The sequence below is a fragment of the Acinonyx jubatus genome, chromosome E3, assembly GCF_027475565.1.
Source record: "Acinonyx jubatus isolate Ajub_Pintada_27869175 chromosome E3, VMU_Ajub_asm_v1.0, whole genome shotgun sequence".
Lineage (NCBI taxonomy): Eukaryota > Metazoa > Chordata > Mammalia > Carnivora > Felidae > Acinonyx > Acinonyx jubatus.
Window position 1 is genome coordinate 34,134,181 of NC_069398.1, and position 12,475 is coordinate 34,146,655.

The 12,475-nt window shown below is 49.3% G+C and overlaps 1 protein-coding gene and 1 long non-coding RNA gene across 4 annotated transcripts in view; one reads left to right on the forward strand and one right to left on the reverse strand.

Annotated features, from left to right (window-relative positions):
- Positions 1 to 12,475, forward strand: part of GNA12 (G protein subunit alpha 12) — a 107,451-nt gene that overhangs the window by 76,194 nt on the left and 18,782 nt on the right. The gene's annotated exons all lie outside the window — the stretch shown is intronic.
- LOC113594565 (uncharacterized) lies at positions 9,794 to 11,872 on the reverse strand. Its single transcript, XR_003414965.2, has 2 exons — positions 11,368 to 11,872; positions 9,794 to 10,257 (listed from the first exon to the last, which is right to left on the reverse strand). It is a non-coding gene; the product is annotated as an uncharacterized LOC113594565 (long non-coding RNA).

A 12,475-nucleotide genomic window follows, 5' to 3' on the forward strand; every position in this document is an offset into this window, starting at 1 on the left:
GTGGTCATGTGTCGGTGTAGGTTCATCCTTGGTTTAAAAATAAAAGGTCCATTCTCGTGAATGATGTTGATCAGGGAGATGGTGGGTGTTTGGGGGCACCAGGTGTAAGGGCAAACCATACCTTCTTCTCAATTTAAGTCTTTAAAACAATTGTGTTTTAATGTATTAGCAGTGAATAATCAAAAATTGGCATAAACATAGCCTTTACAATAGCATCAAAAATCTGAACTACTTGCGGTTAAATTTAATAAAAGCTGTGCAAAATCTTGAAATTTACTGAAAGCTAACAAAAACATAGCTGAGATCTAAAGAAATAGATGTGTGAATGCTAGGAAAATAGAAGACCTAAATAAACAGAAGGATATACCACGTACAGGAGTCAGAAGACTCAATACGTCAATATGTCTGTTCTCCCCTAATTGATCTAAAGGTTAAATAGAATCCCTGTCAGAATCCCAGCAGGCTTTTTGTAGAAATTGACTATTTGATTCTGAAACGTGTATGGAAATGCAAAGAATCAAGAGTAGCCACAACAACTTTGTAAAAGAATAGCAAAGAATACACCACTACCTGATTTCAGGACTTACTGTAAATCTGTAGTAATTAAGACAGCCTATGGGGCACCTGGGTGGCTCAGTCGGTTAAGCGTCCGACTTCGGCTCAGGTCATGATCTCGCGGTTTGTGAGTTCGAGCTTCACATCGGGCTCTGTGCTGACAGCTCGGAGCCTGGAGCCTGCTTCGGATTCTGTGTCTCTTTCTCTCTCTGCTGCTCCCCTGCTCATATTCGTGCTCTGTCTCTCGCTCAAGAATAAATAATTAAAAAAAAAAACAAGACAGCATAGGATTGGCATAATGACAGACAAATGGCTCCGTGAGATGTAAGAGAGAATCCAGCATTTAAATTTTGTTTTTTTTTACTTTAACTTACTTAAATCAAGGTCCAAAAATTAAAATTTTGAAAGACCCCTCTATAAGAATGAAAATTAAATATTTGCAATTATGTAAAAGGATTTGTATCTAGAATATATAAAGAACTCTCTTTTGTTTAATGTTTATTCATTTTTGAGGGGGGGGGGGCATGAGTAGGGGAGGGGCAGAGAGAGGGAGACACAGAATCCAAAGCAGGCTCCAGGCTCCCAGCTATCAGCACAGACCCGATGCCGGGATTTGAACCCAAACCATAAGATAATGACCTGAGCCGAAGTCGGACGCTTAACTGACTGGGCCATCCAGGCACCCTAAGAACTCATAAAACTCAGTAATAAGAGAACACGTTACTTACCCCAAATTTTTTAATGAACAAAAGATGTGAAGGGGCGAAGAGGGCGAATCAAGTGCATGAAAGATGGGGTCCATACATCATCTGTACCTAAATGGAAACCACAGCAAGGGGTCCCTGCACCCTCCTAGAGGCTACACTTGGAAGGGCTGACCCGACAGAGTGGTGACGTGGGGCGGGGGGGTTGGTCTGGTGCCAGTGTCGCCTGGAACTCCTGCCTTGGAAAAGCATAGGGCGTGTCATTAAAAGTCGGCCTCTGTGAGCTAGCCACTCTACCCCTGGGTATTTGTCGAACAGAAATGCAAATATGTGTCCCGGCAAAGACTTGCACACGGGTGTTCGGAGAAGCTTTATTTGTCGTAGCTGCCGACTGCTAACTTGTCCCTCGACAGATGACTGGTGACCAATTCAGGCATATCCATCTAGGGGACTACCCCTCCGCGGTGAAGGGAACAGAGTACTGACGCGGACAACCGCGTGGACAAACGTGAGCAGGATTATGCCGCACGAGGAGCCACACAGTCCACGCTATATGGTTTATTTATGTAAAATTCCAGAAACGTAGAGTGAGAGTGACAGAAGCGGATCGGTGTTGGCTGGGGACAGGAAGAGAGCGCAGGAAAAAGGGGACACGCGGAGACCTTGGGGGGGTGGATGTACCTTCCTTGATTTGCCGCTATGGTCCCCCAGGGACGTGCCCGTCACAGGTCATCAGATTGTCCCCTTGAGTATGTGTCTTTTCACACATGCCAATTAGGCCTCAAGCTCTTTCTTTCACAAAAAGATTATGCTCTTAATTCCTGCTGCCCTGTGAAAGTAACTCATTGAACAGAGGCTTTTTTGAATGTCACTGTCTTTGTTTACGCGTTCACTACCACGAGGCCTGGGATCTACCTGCCTTGACGGTTGAGAGGGGAAGGAAAAGACCAGCTTTCCTAAAGAGCTCCCTGGGAAAAGCAATCTTCTTAGTCTCCACTGCCATTCCGGAAGTTTCTTCCCTTTACCGCAGGGCCAGGGTCTTCTGAGGCCTCCGAGTGCCCCACTCCGCCACCGTCTCCTCCCTACACTGGGTTGATCCTGATAACGTCCCCGAAGGCAGCTGCATTGTGCTCTGTGACTTAAATAGGACGTTTAAGTGTAATTGTTTGAAGACTGAGATTTATTTAGCACTTTCCGAGTTTCCGTCTGCTGTGTAAAACGTGCCAGCAGGATTAGCCTGTAGAGTGTTTACCGAGCTAGCTGCTTGGTTCTCCTCCTGGACTGATGTCCTGACGACTGCCATAGGACTGTGTCCTTGGAGTGGACAGTGCGGCACAGAAGTCCCATTGGCACCGTTAGAAAAATTTATCTGGGCTTTTTTTTTTTTTTTTTTGGCCTTTTATGGAAAGGAGAGGCAGCCCATGTCTCCCAAACATAGAAGGCAGAAAAATTTTATTAGAAGAGATGACAGGATAAGGGAGGGATAGAGAAATAGGTCATCCAGCAGTGTGCCTACCTCGTGCAGTGTAGTTTACCCCCAGCCTACCATGGACTTGGTTGTCCCTTTGCAACTTCAGACACACGGGATGTCGGTGTTCGCTTGTCTGGAAGGCTGAATGAAATGCAGGGTACGTGCTGAGGGTTCCTGAGCTCTGTACCTCAGGCTCTTTCCTTCGATTTTAATCGCTTGATTCCCTAATCGTATTCCTCGTGCATTTGCCGTGGCAGGAAATACCGGAGCCAAGTGCTTACAAGGTCCACGTTCATACGGTCTTTTTTTATTATTATCTTTTTTTCACGTTTGTTTATTTTTGAGAGAGACAGAGACAGAATGCACGTGGGTTAGGGTCAGAGAGAGACAGAGACACAGAATCCGAAGCAGGCTCCAGGCTCCGAGCTGTCAGCACAGAGCCCGACACGGGGCTCGAACTCATGAGCTGTGAGATCATGACCTGAGCCGAAGTCGGACGCTTAACCGACTGAGCCACCTGGGCGCCCCAGCGTTCACACAGTCTTAAAACACTGGCAAAACGCTGCCTAATAGCTTGGCGTGGAAGCACTCAACAGCCAGGGAACAAATTATGGCTGCCATAACTCTGACTTGTAATAATCCTGCTGGAAAAACGGAGTTGCGGACACACGATCCCATTAGCTGTCAGTACTTGGTGAGGTCTCGCAGTGACACGTGATGCCAGTTCCAGGGGACCTGCTGGGCCCTGTGCCTGTGGAGCCACAGTGTGTGTAAATGTGCAGTTTGTGTAACTTGATGACACCAATCAGGGCATTTGGGGGGGCGAGGGGACTGCTAATAATTTTACCAGGGCACTAAGCTTGAAATGGGGCTCTCTGGAGCAAACTGGGGCAAATGGCTTTCCTGTGTAGAATATGGCAGTGAACTTGAGTAAAGTCCTCCATTTTATACTTAGGTGTGGCTATCTGTGCAGTTTACTAATGTCCACCACATAGTTCATTTTCCTCAAAATGCTAAGCCGATCTGTGGTTGATGTTGAATCTCCTCTCATCTCTGCATGTTATCGTGATCTGTTTTTATCATGACTTCTTATAAAGGTTTTGGCTTTTCTCCAAGGATGAAAAAGTGCCTAATGCTCACGCCCCCAGTGATCAGGACAAAACTCGGACTTAAAAAGTAACAAATACCACTTTTCACCCATCACACTGCGGGGGGGTGGGGGGGTGGGGGGGGGGAAGAAGAAGAAAAGGAAATTGGATTGCTGCTAATATCCAGTGTGGTGAGGCCATGGGAAAATAGATACCTTCCGCCTTTGTTCGTTGGGATATATATTGGTAGAACCCTTCGGCGAGGCCATTTGCCAGAGCTCTTAGAAATGTCCACGTGTCTACTCTGGCCCGGCAGTTCTGTCTGTAGGAACACCGCTAACAGACACAGTGTTCCAGGAGCCGCGTGTGTGCAGACGGTTCCTGTGGCGGCGGTGGTGGTAGCAGAAATTGTAACTATGTAAACATCCACGGGTAGCCCTCTGTAACACGTCATACTCGAGAATCCGGGGTGGTTGTGAGGAGGGACGAAGCTCCGCGTAACTCTGAGACCTGGTAGAATCCGACTTGAAAAATGATGCGCAGCGTTTGATTCCGTTGATGTAAAGGCAAACCAGTCCTGAAACTTTAAGTTTCTACCCCGACATCTGTGCCCTGAATAGAGACAGAGGTCTGGAAGAATATGGGCCAGAGTGATAGATGTGGATAACTGTTGTGGGACGAATGTGAGCCTCCTTCAGCTGCATTGTAATGTTTTTGTACCCTGACAATGTATTCATTGGCTAGCTAGTTTTATAAATGAAGGAAATTTTTTTTTATTTTTTTATAATTGCATTGTAACAGTTGTGGAAGAGGAAAGGAATGATCACTATTCACATTTGGTATGATTCTTATCTTTTTTTTCCCTGTATCTTCTATCCATGATTTTTAAGGGCAGATCTCAGGAGACTTGCAGATATTTCCATTTTGAGCCGTCCTCAGGAGCCTACCTCCCCACTGGTCTTAAATATTCGTGTGTGTGTGTGTGTGTGTGTGTGTGTATTATTTATATCTGTGTGTTACTACACATGTATTAGCATATTTGATTATAAGTTCCCTATAATATACCCTATATTGTGGATATGTTATGTATATTAGGGTATACATATGTACCCATTGTTCCCAACTGGGGATATCCTGTAACATACGGCATCGGTACCATATTACTTCCCCAAATCTGAAAATTTCTGAGTTCCAAAATACATCTGTCTGGTCCTGAGGATTCCAAAGTAAGGGTTGCCATACACAACGTGAAGGGGTAAAATGCAAAATTTGAAGCAAGCCAGTCAAAAGTTAATTTTGGCTCCTCGGAAACTGCCAAGTATTGCCTCTCATGTCTGTGAGGGGCTTCTGTAAAGGGTATTTGTGTCATCATGGGGAACAACAGCAAAACGCTGGAAATATCCCAAACGGCTATTGACAGGGTCACGCAAAAAAGTTTTATACCTGTGTTCAGTGGAATGCTATTATTAGAGCTGGTTTTTTAATGCAGGCCCTTACACCACATACGAAACTTAGCTCCACATGGGCTACAGACCTACCCTAACCCTAAGACTCAGGACTGTACAACCCTTAGAAGAAAGCCGGGGGAAAAGCTTCATGACCCCGGACTTGGCGATGATTTTGTGACTAGGACCCTGAAAGCATACAGGAAGAGAACTACATCCTTGTCATCAGAGGACCCACGGCCAACAGAATGAAAAGGCAGCCTGTGGAATGGGAGAAAATGTTTGCAAGTCCTATATCCGATGAGGAGTTATATCCCGAATGTGGTTTTTAAACACTCCTACAACTCAGCAACAAGAAAATCACCCTGTTGAACAAACGACAAGGATCCAAATAAATCTGGCTCCCAAGACGATATACAAAAGCGGTCAACACTGTAGGAAAAGGTGCTCAGCATCGGTAATGCTCACAGACCTAGAAATCAGAACCACGTTGAGATGCCCCCTCGCACCTCGCAGGATGGCCGCTGTCACAAAGCCAGCCGACAACACGTGTGGCTGAGGACGTGAAGAAATGGAGACCTGGTGCCCTGTTGGAGGTTGTGAAACAGCGCAGCTGCTGCTGAAACAGAGGCGCGTCAGGAAACGTAAAACAACTAGCACGGGACCCAGCGATCGCCACTTAAGTAGAAGAGAGCTGAGCGCTGGGGCACAGACAGGTGCTCGCACACCCGTGTTCACGGCCGCGTCGTCCCCAGTAGCCAAGAGGTGGAGACCGCCCAGCGCCCACAGACGGAGGGATGAATAAACGTGCTGTCTGCACACAGCGGAGTAGGACTCACCTTCGAAAGGAGGGAGTCGCCGTCCCCACGCTACAGCACGGATGAACCCTGAGGACATTACGTAGGTCAGGTAAGCCGGGCACAGAGACCACTGTGGTATAATTACACTTACGTGCGGTGTCTCGGGTGGCTTCATCAGGCCAGAAAGTGGGATCGTGCTCCCTGGGGGGCCGGGCAGCGGCTGTTGATAGTTCAACTTCCACATTTTCAAGATGAAAAAATTCTGGAGAAGTGATTATAAACGTCAAGGGTGAAAATCTGGGGGAAAGTTAGTTGGGGTCCTGGGGGTTGTACGCCCTTTCCCTTCAGGAAGGGTCCTCATTGTCCTCAGGACACACATGGTTATTTTGTATACAGAATGCAGCAGGCCCACCTCAACACTTTGTGCACCCAACCTCAGCAGAGGCATTTTTTTTTTAAGTTGATTTATTCTTGAGAGATAGAGACGGAGCATGAGCAGGGGAGGGGCAGAGAGAGAGGGAGGCACAGAATCTGAAGGAGGCTTCAGGCTCTGAGCTGTCAGCACAGAGCCTGATACGGGACTCGAACCCACGAACCGCGAGATCACGACCTGAGCCAAAGCTGGATGCTCAACCGACTGAGCCACCCAGGCGCCCCAACAGAAGCATTTTAAATAACGAATGCTTCCTTAAGTCTCCAAGGCCTTCTTGCGCTAAGAGGATTGAGAAGAGCAAGTCCAGCTGAAATTAATCTCTGCATTCCCTTCAGGATCCCCTGGCACACGCTGGGGGGACCGGAGGCCCTCCAGACGCTGCGTAGCACCCAGCTGGGGCGAAAACTTCTGGGGGGGTGGGGTGCCAGTATTCAGCTCCCCTCCGCTTGCAGAGAAGCCTGGAAATGCAAACCTGTTCTGGTGCAGCCCCAGCTCGGAGGAGGACGGTGGCCTTGATTAAACTAGCTGCTTCGCGCTGGATTAGGAATGGTTTTGGTTTCTTTCCCTCTGCTAAGAATGTTACAATTGAAGTCTTATGAATGTTTTTAAGTTAAGATTTTAGCAAAATATTTGAGAGGAAACACTGTAGCATTAAGTCAAGTGAAAGTATGATTGTGGATCCTTAAGCTGTGGTAGAGGAAATAATTAATTTATATCTTAGAAACAAAGTAACCCTTGCTACCCAGACGAGACCTAGAGAAGCCTGGATTCTGAGGACAAGCTGAGCTCCACCTTGGTTCGGAGGTTTCAAATAATTGAACAGATACGCTTCACACAGAATCTCGACCGAAAGCTGGTCAGCTGATCCCCAGGAACAGAAGACGCACATCTCCGTGAATAGTAAACCGGAGGAGATCCTGGCGCAGCAGCCTCCGGAGACTTCTAGAAAAGGCACAGAGCCCTGGACTCCTCCCAGGGCATCTTTGTAGGACCATTGAGTATGCGTAAGCAGACGCGATGTGTTCTATGGGGAGTCCCTGAGGCAGCCCTTCTGCAGAGGGGGCACCGTCCCCCCTTCGTATCTGTGAAGGAATTTCTCGACACGCTCCGAGTGGGCCTCTGCTGGGCCGGCTTTTTCAAGTAGTGTCACCCACCGTCCTCGGGTAGCATCTGTGCCGTCTTCTTCACAAGTGCGAAGCGCCTCCCGTTACGAGCTTTTTAAACTCCTGTGTTCAGATCATTTCACACTTGCAGAAGTCTCGGGAGGCGTGGCAAGAACTGCAGTCGGCCTGACCAGGGCTCCTTGCCGAGCAGGTCCCTCCCTTCACCTCTCCCCCTCCCTGCCCTGCCTTCTCTCTCACTCTTTGTCATACATTTGCTTTCTGAATGCTTTTTTTCTTTTGTTTAATCCTTTCCGTCTCTCTCCCTCAACGTTGTAAGATACAAGCGTCCTGATACAGCTCCGGCAGGTGCCGCAACGTCTTTAGTGACTTATAAAGCTAATGATCTGTCCCCTTCTTTCATAAGGACATGCCGTAAAGAGGGCTTTTTCCCCCCTAATACCGAAAAGAGGATAGACTTTTAGCCTCACATGAGAAAGGATTTTGGTGGTAAATAAATGAGAAGGACGTGCAAACCACACAGCTGGCCTGGCAGTGCGTGTCCACGCCCGTCCTGCAGGAGGATGGCGTGTGGTTGGCTCCCCCCCCCACCGCCCCCAGCGCTCCTCAGTGAGGTGGGTACTGTTGGAGACGATGCACTTTGCAAATGAACCCCCAGATGAGAAGCTACACCGAACCAAAAAAGTGGCTTCTGCCTTGCTTTTCTAGGGGCTTCCAAGAGGCCAGAACTCTCTATCAGCACAGGGAGCCCGCAGTGTCCCCGAGCTCCTGCCACCTGCTGTCCCTGTGTGCCCGGCTCAGACGAGGGCCGGGCGTGGCCCTGTGAGGGGAACTTGCAGAAGCCTGTAGGGTTATTAACTTGGCATCCTTTTAATTGGTACCCGGGGTCTGTTGAACTTCCTGCTGCTGTTTTGTTAAATGATGGTGGTTTAATAAAGATGAAAACAGCCCCATAACCAGCTATAATTGGAGCTTTACCCGCCGTGAAAATTCTGAGCGTCTGACACAGCTCCTGAAATAGACCTGAACTACTTAGGAGTTATTAAATGGAGATGATTAATTCTCAGTGTGAGCAACACAGGAGCATTCTTGAGTAAATAACTTGGTTTTATGGAAACTTTTTTTTCTCTTGGGGCAGCTTTTTCTAAGCGGTACTTTTCAGTGACTTGTAGTGAATTCACCAAGCTGCGCAGTGGCCACCACGAACCAGTTTTAGGGCCCTCCCGTCGTCCCAGTAAGGCCCCTCGTGCCCGTGCGTGCCTAACCCCAGTCCTCGGCCCCAGGCAGCCCCTCTTCCTCCTCCTGCTTCTGTAGGTTTTCCGGTTATTTCCTAGAAATGGAATCATGCAGTACGTGGCCTTGGTGTCTGGCTTCTTTCATTCCACAGGAAGCGTCTGAGGTTCACTCGCACTGCAGTCTGGGCCAGCACCGTCTTCACTTTCATCACTGCCTAGCGTTCTGTGGACGAACCACGTCTTGTCTCCTCACCCATCGTGTGATGAGCATTTGGGCAATCTTCGCCCGTTGGGCTGTTAAGCGTGGTGCTGCTGTGGACGTTGTTTTGCAGCTTTTTAAAAGAAAACCGGTGTGAAAGGTGCCTACAAGAGAACTGAAGTTTGCTCTTTGGATGTGATTTTTTTTTCATTTTTTTAAATGTTTATTTTTGAGAGAGGCGGAGTGTGGGGATGGGAGGGGCGGAGAGAGAGGGAGACACAGAATCGGAAGCAGGCTCCGGGCTCTGAGCTGTCAGCACGGAGCCCGACAAGGGGCTCCAACTCACGCACCGTGAGATCGTGACCTGAGCCGAAGTCGAAAGCTCAGCTGACTGAGCCACCCAGGCGCCCCTGGATGTGATTTTTTACAATAAGCAGTATTTAATTTTTTTCCCCCTTCTTATCTGACCGTAGGTAAGAATTCAGGATCTCTTGAAGAGGGTGAATTTGATGATCCTTTGAGTGAAAGCAAGGTGTGAGTTAGCCTTTCCAAGGAAACCCAGTGGAACTCGGGATCAGCAGCAGGGAACCAGACAGACAAGTTTCCCCCTAAGGCCTCCCCGCCCCCCACCCCTGCCGGCCGCCAATGCTCACCTCAGCCTCCACTCAGGCTGATCACCAGGAACAGCTTTCTGGTTTGGAGCAGGGGATCCTTTTTTTTTTTTTTTTTTTTTTTTAAATACATCTTCTTTTCTTTAATAAATCTATATTTTGTCTTCTCAGTGAATGTTCCTAAAAGGAACTTCGCGTACTAGTTCCAGTGCAGAATGTGATAAAATATGTGTGAGGCAAGATTTGGTGAAATATCCCTACAATTCCCTCTTTTATTTACTGGGTTTAAAAACATGTTTTTGGAACTGTCAAGCAAAATTCTCCGTTTGAGGTGGAAAACATGTTGCTTGGAGAAGCACTTTATTGACACCTTTCAAATGTCCCCTTTGTCCAGGAGGCGCTCAGGCTGTGGGTGGCTTACGTTTCCCCTGGCCCTGTTCCTGAGCAAACCCCGTTGTTGTTCTAAGGAGGTCCCCCAAAAGTAGCCTGAATTGGGGTTTATGCGCATCCGTGGGCGTTCCGTGAAGCGAACACTCTGGTAGGTGGCACTTGGCTGGTGAGGTCCCAGTTCTCGCCCTGGTTCTTGAAGGCACGGCTAGTTCACAGCCCATATTCCACCGCAGAGGAAAAAAAAAGGGAATCGATCAGAACCTTTAGCTACCGACTGAGGTCTGATCTCTGTATTGCTTAGCAGATCAGTTTCACACAAGTAATTACATAAACTTTCATCTTTTGCCTTGACCTGAATGTTACTTTTACAGATCGTTTTGACAGGCTCTTTTTGTTTTGATTTATCTCCCTTAGTGACAAACCAGAAACAAAAGAAAGATCATTTCGCTCAGCCTGGTGTGTTTTACAAGGTCATCTTTTTTTTTAAGGTAGAGCTCCCTCTCCTCTCTCTCTCTCTCTCTCTCTCTCTCTCTCCCCCTCTCTCTCAAGGTTTACTAACGTGATTTTTTTTTTAAGTTAAATTTAAGAGCAGTTAGTGAGGGTTCCAGAATTGTAAGTACTGTGGCACAATCCAACAGTAAATAAGACACCAGTAGTTGCCTATTTCTAGAATATTCTTTATGATGTTATCTGGCTCTCTCCAGGTATTTCAGACTTCGGAATACTTCCTGTTTGTTTTGAGCTAGCTTTATTTATTTATTTATTTATTTATTTTAACTTTTTTTTTTTTTTTTTTTTTAATTTTTTTGAGAGAGAGAGTGAGACAGAGCACGAGTAGGGGAGGGGCAGAGACAGAGGGAGACACAGAACCGGAAACAGGCTCCAGGCTCCGAGCTGTCAGCACAGGGCCCAACACGGGGCTCAAACCCATGAACCATGAGATCACGACCTGAGTCGAAGTCGAATGCTTAACCGAGTGAGCCACCCAGGCGCCCCGAGCCAGCTTTAGATCATAGGGCCATGCAGAGTCGAGAATCAAGTTCACGCACGGGTGTCAGAACTCCATCCCAGCGGACAGAACTGCACTGTGGCCAGGGTGAGGGAGTTCGGGGAGCTTTTCCAGGCGAAGCATTGACTCAGACGGCTGGCACGGCCGAGGGAAGAAACCCTTGGTGGGCTCCCTGTGCCGGAGCCCGGCCCGCTTCCTGCCAGATGCGGTGCGTGCCGACGTGCCTGCCGCAGCCAAGGAATTCCATCCGGGTCTCCCCCAGCTCGGCTCTCGCGCTGTGGGGCGTCCGTTCCTCCGGGGAATTACCTTTGGCATTTCTGCCACGCTGTGTTGTGTTGGGCTTTTGGTGGTGGAGGTGGGGCCTTGTGAAATCCTGCAAATGTTGTCAGCAGAGATTTTTCCAGCGATTATGGAAGGAGAGAGGCTTTTGGAGGCGGTGGTCCGTCTCCTCAGAGCTGTCTGGTCTCTCGTGGGACAAGGTCAGAGTTCGTGTGGAGCGTGGGTGCCGACTCAGTGCTCCAGCGGCCCCACAGCCCCCCCGGACCCCAGGCCTACAGGGCCTGGCGGCCCGGGCCTAACGCACAAGGGCCCTTTATGAGGAGCCAGAGCCCTGGCTCGCCGGCCCGAGCGTCTGGGGCGTCCCTGCCTTTGGCCTCCTGCCCTGCTTCCCTCTCCTCCGGGCCAGCCCCGGCTCTGGTTGGCTCCACGAGCAGAGCCGGCCTTTTGCTCGGAGAGCCAAGCTGGAGCACGGCCGATGAGTCAGGCTTTGGCAGGAGGAAGGCTGCTTTGAGCACTCCTCTTTCCCTTTTGTTGAGCCGAGGGGGTGGGGAGGCCGGCAAACATCCTGCCGAAGGGCACCCTGACCCCTTGGCCCCGGCTCCCCTCCGCCGTCCAGGGGGAGGCGGTTGGCCTCAGAGTGCTGCCCGGTCCAGATGGTCTGTCCCCTCGTCATCTGGCTGCTCTGAGCCCCGTCTCCTTGACAGTCAGGTCATATGACGAATGAGACTACTGTCCTTGTTCCGAATTTTTAATTTCATTTTTCGCAAGCACGTTGGGACTTAACTCTTAAATATAAAACTTGGCTCGCGGTCTCTGGTCAGGGCCTTGCGTGTGGCTTAAGAGCTCGGCCTTCTGAGCTGAGCGGCGGTTTCGACCACTTGGGCAAGTGAACCTGTGAGCTTTGGTTTCTTCCAGCAGGAGAATGGGGACAACTGCGTTTGGATTAAGTGAGATAACGCGCGTCAAGTGCGTGGCGCAGCGCCTGGCACCGCAGGGCCGGTTCGGTGCCGTTATCCGGCCGAGGGAGCGGCCTCCGTGAGCCGGCCGCACGCCCCACTTGTGGTCCTCCATCCGGTGCCGGTGGGGCACCTGGCCGGGCGCCTGCTCGGCCCGTCTCACTCCTCCTGGAAATGAA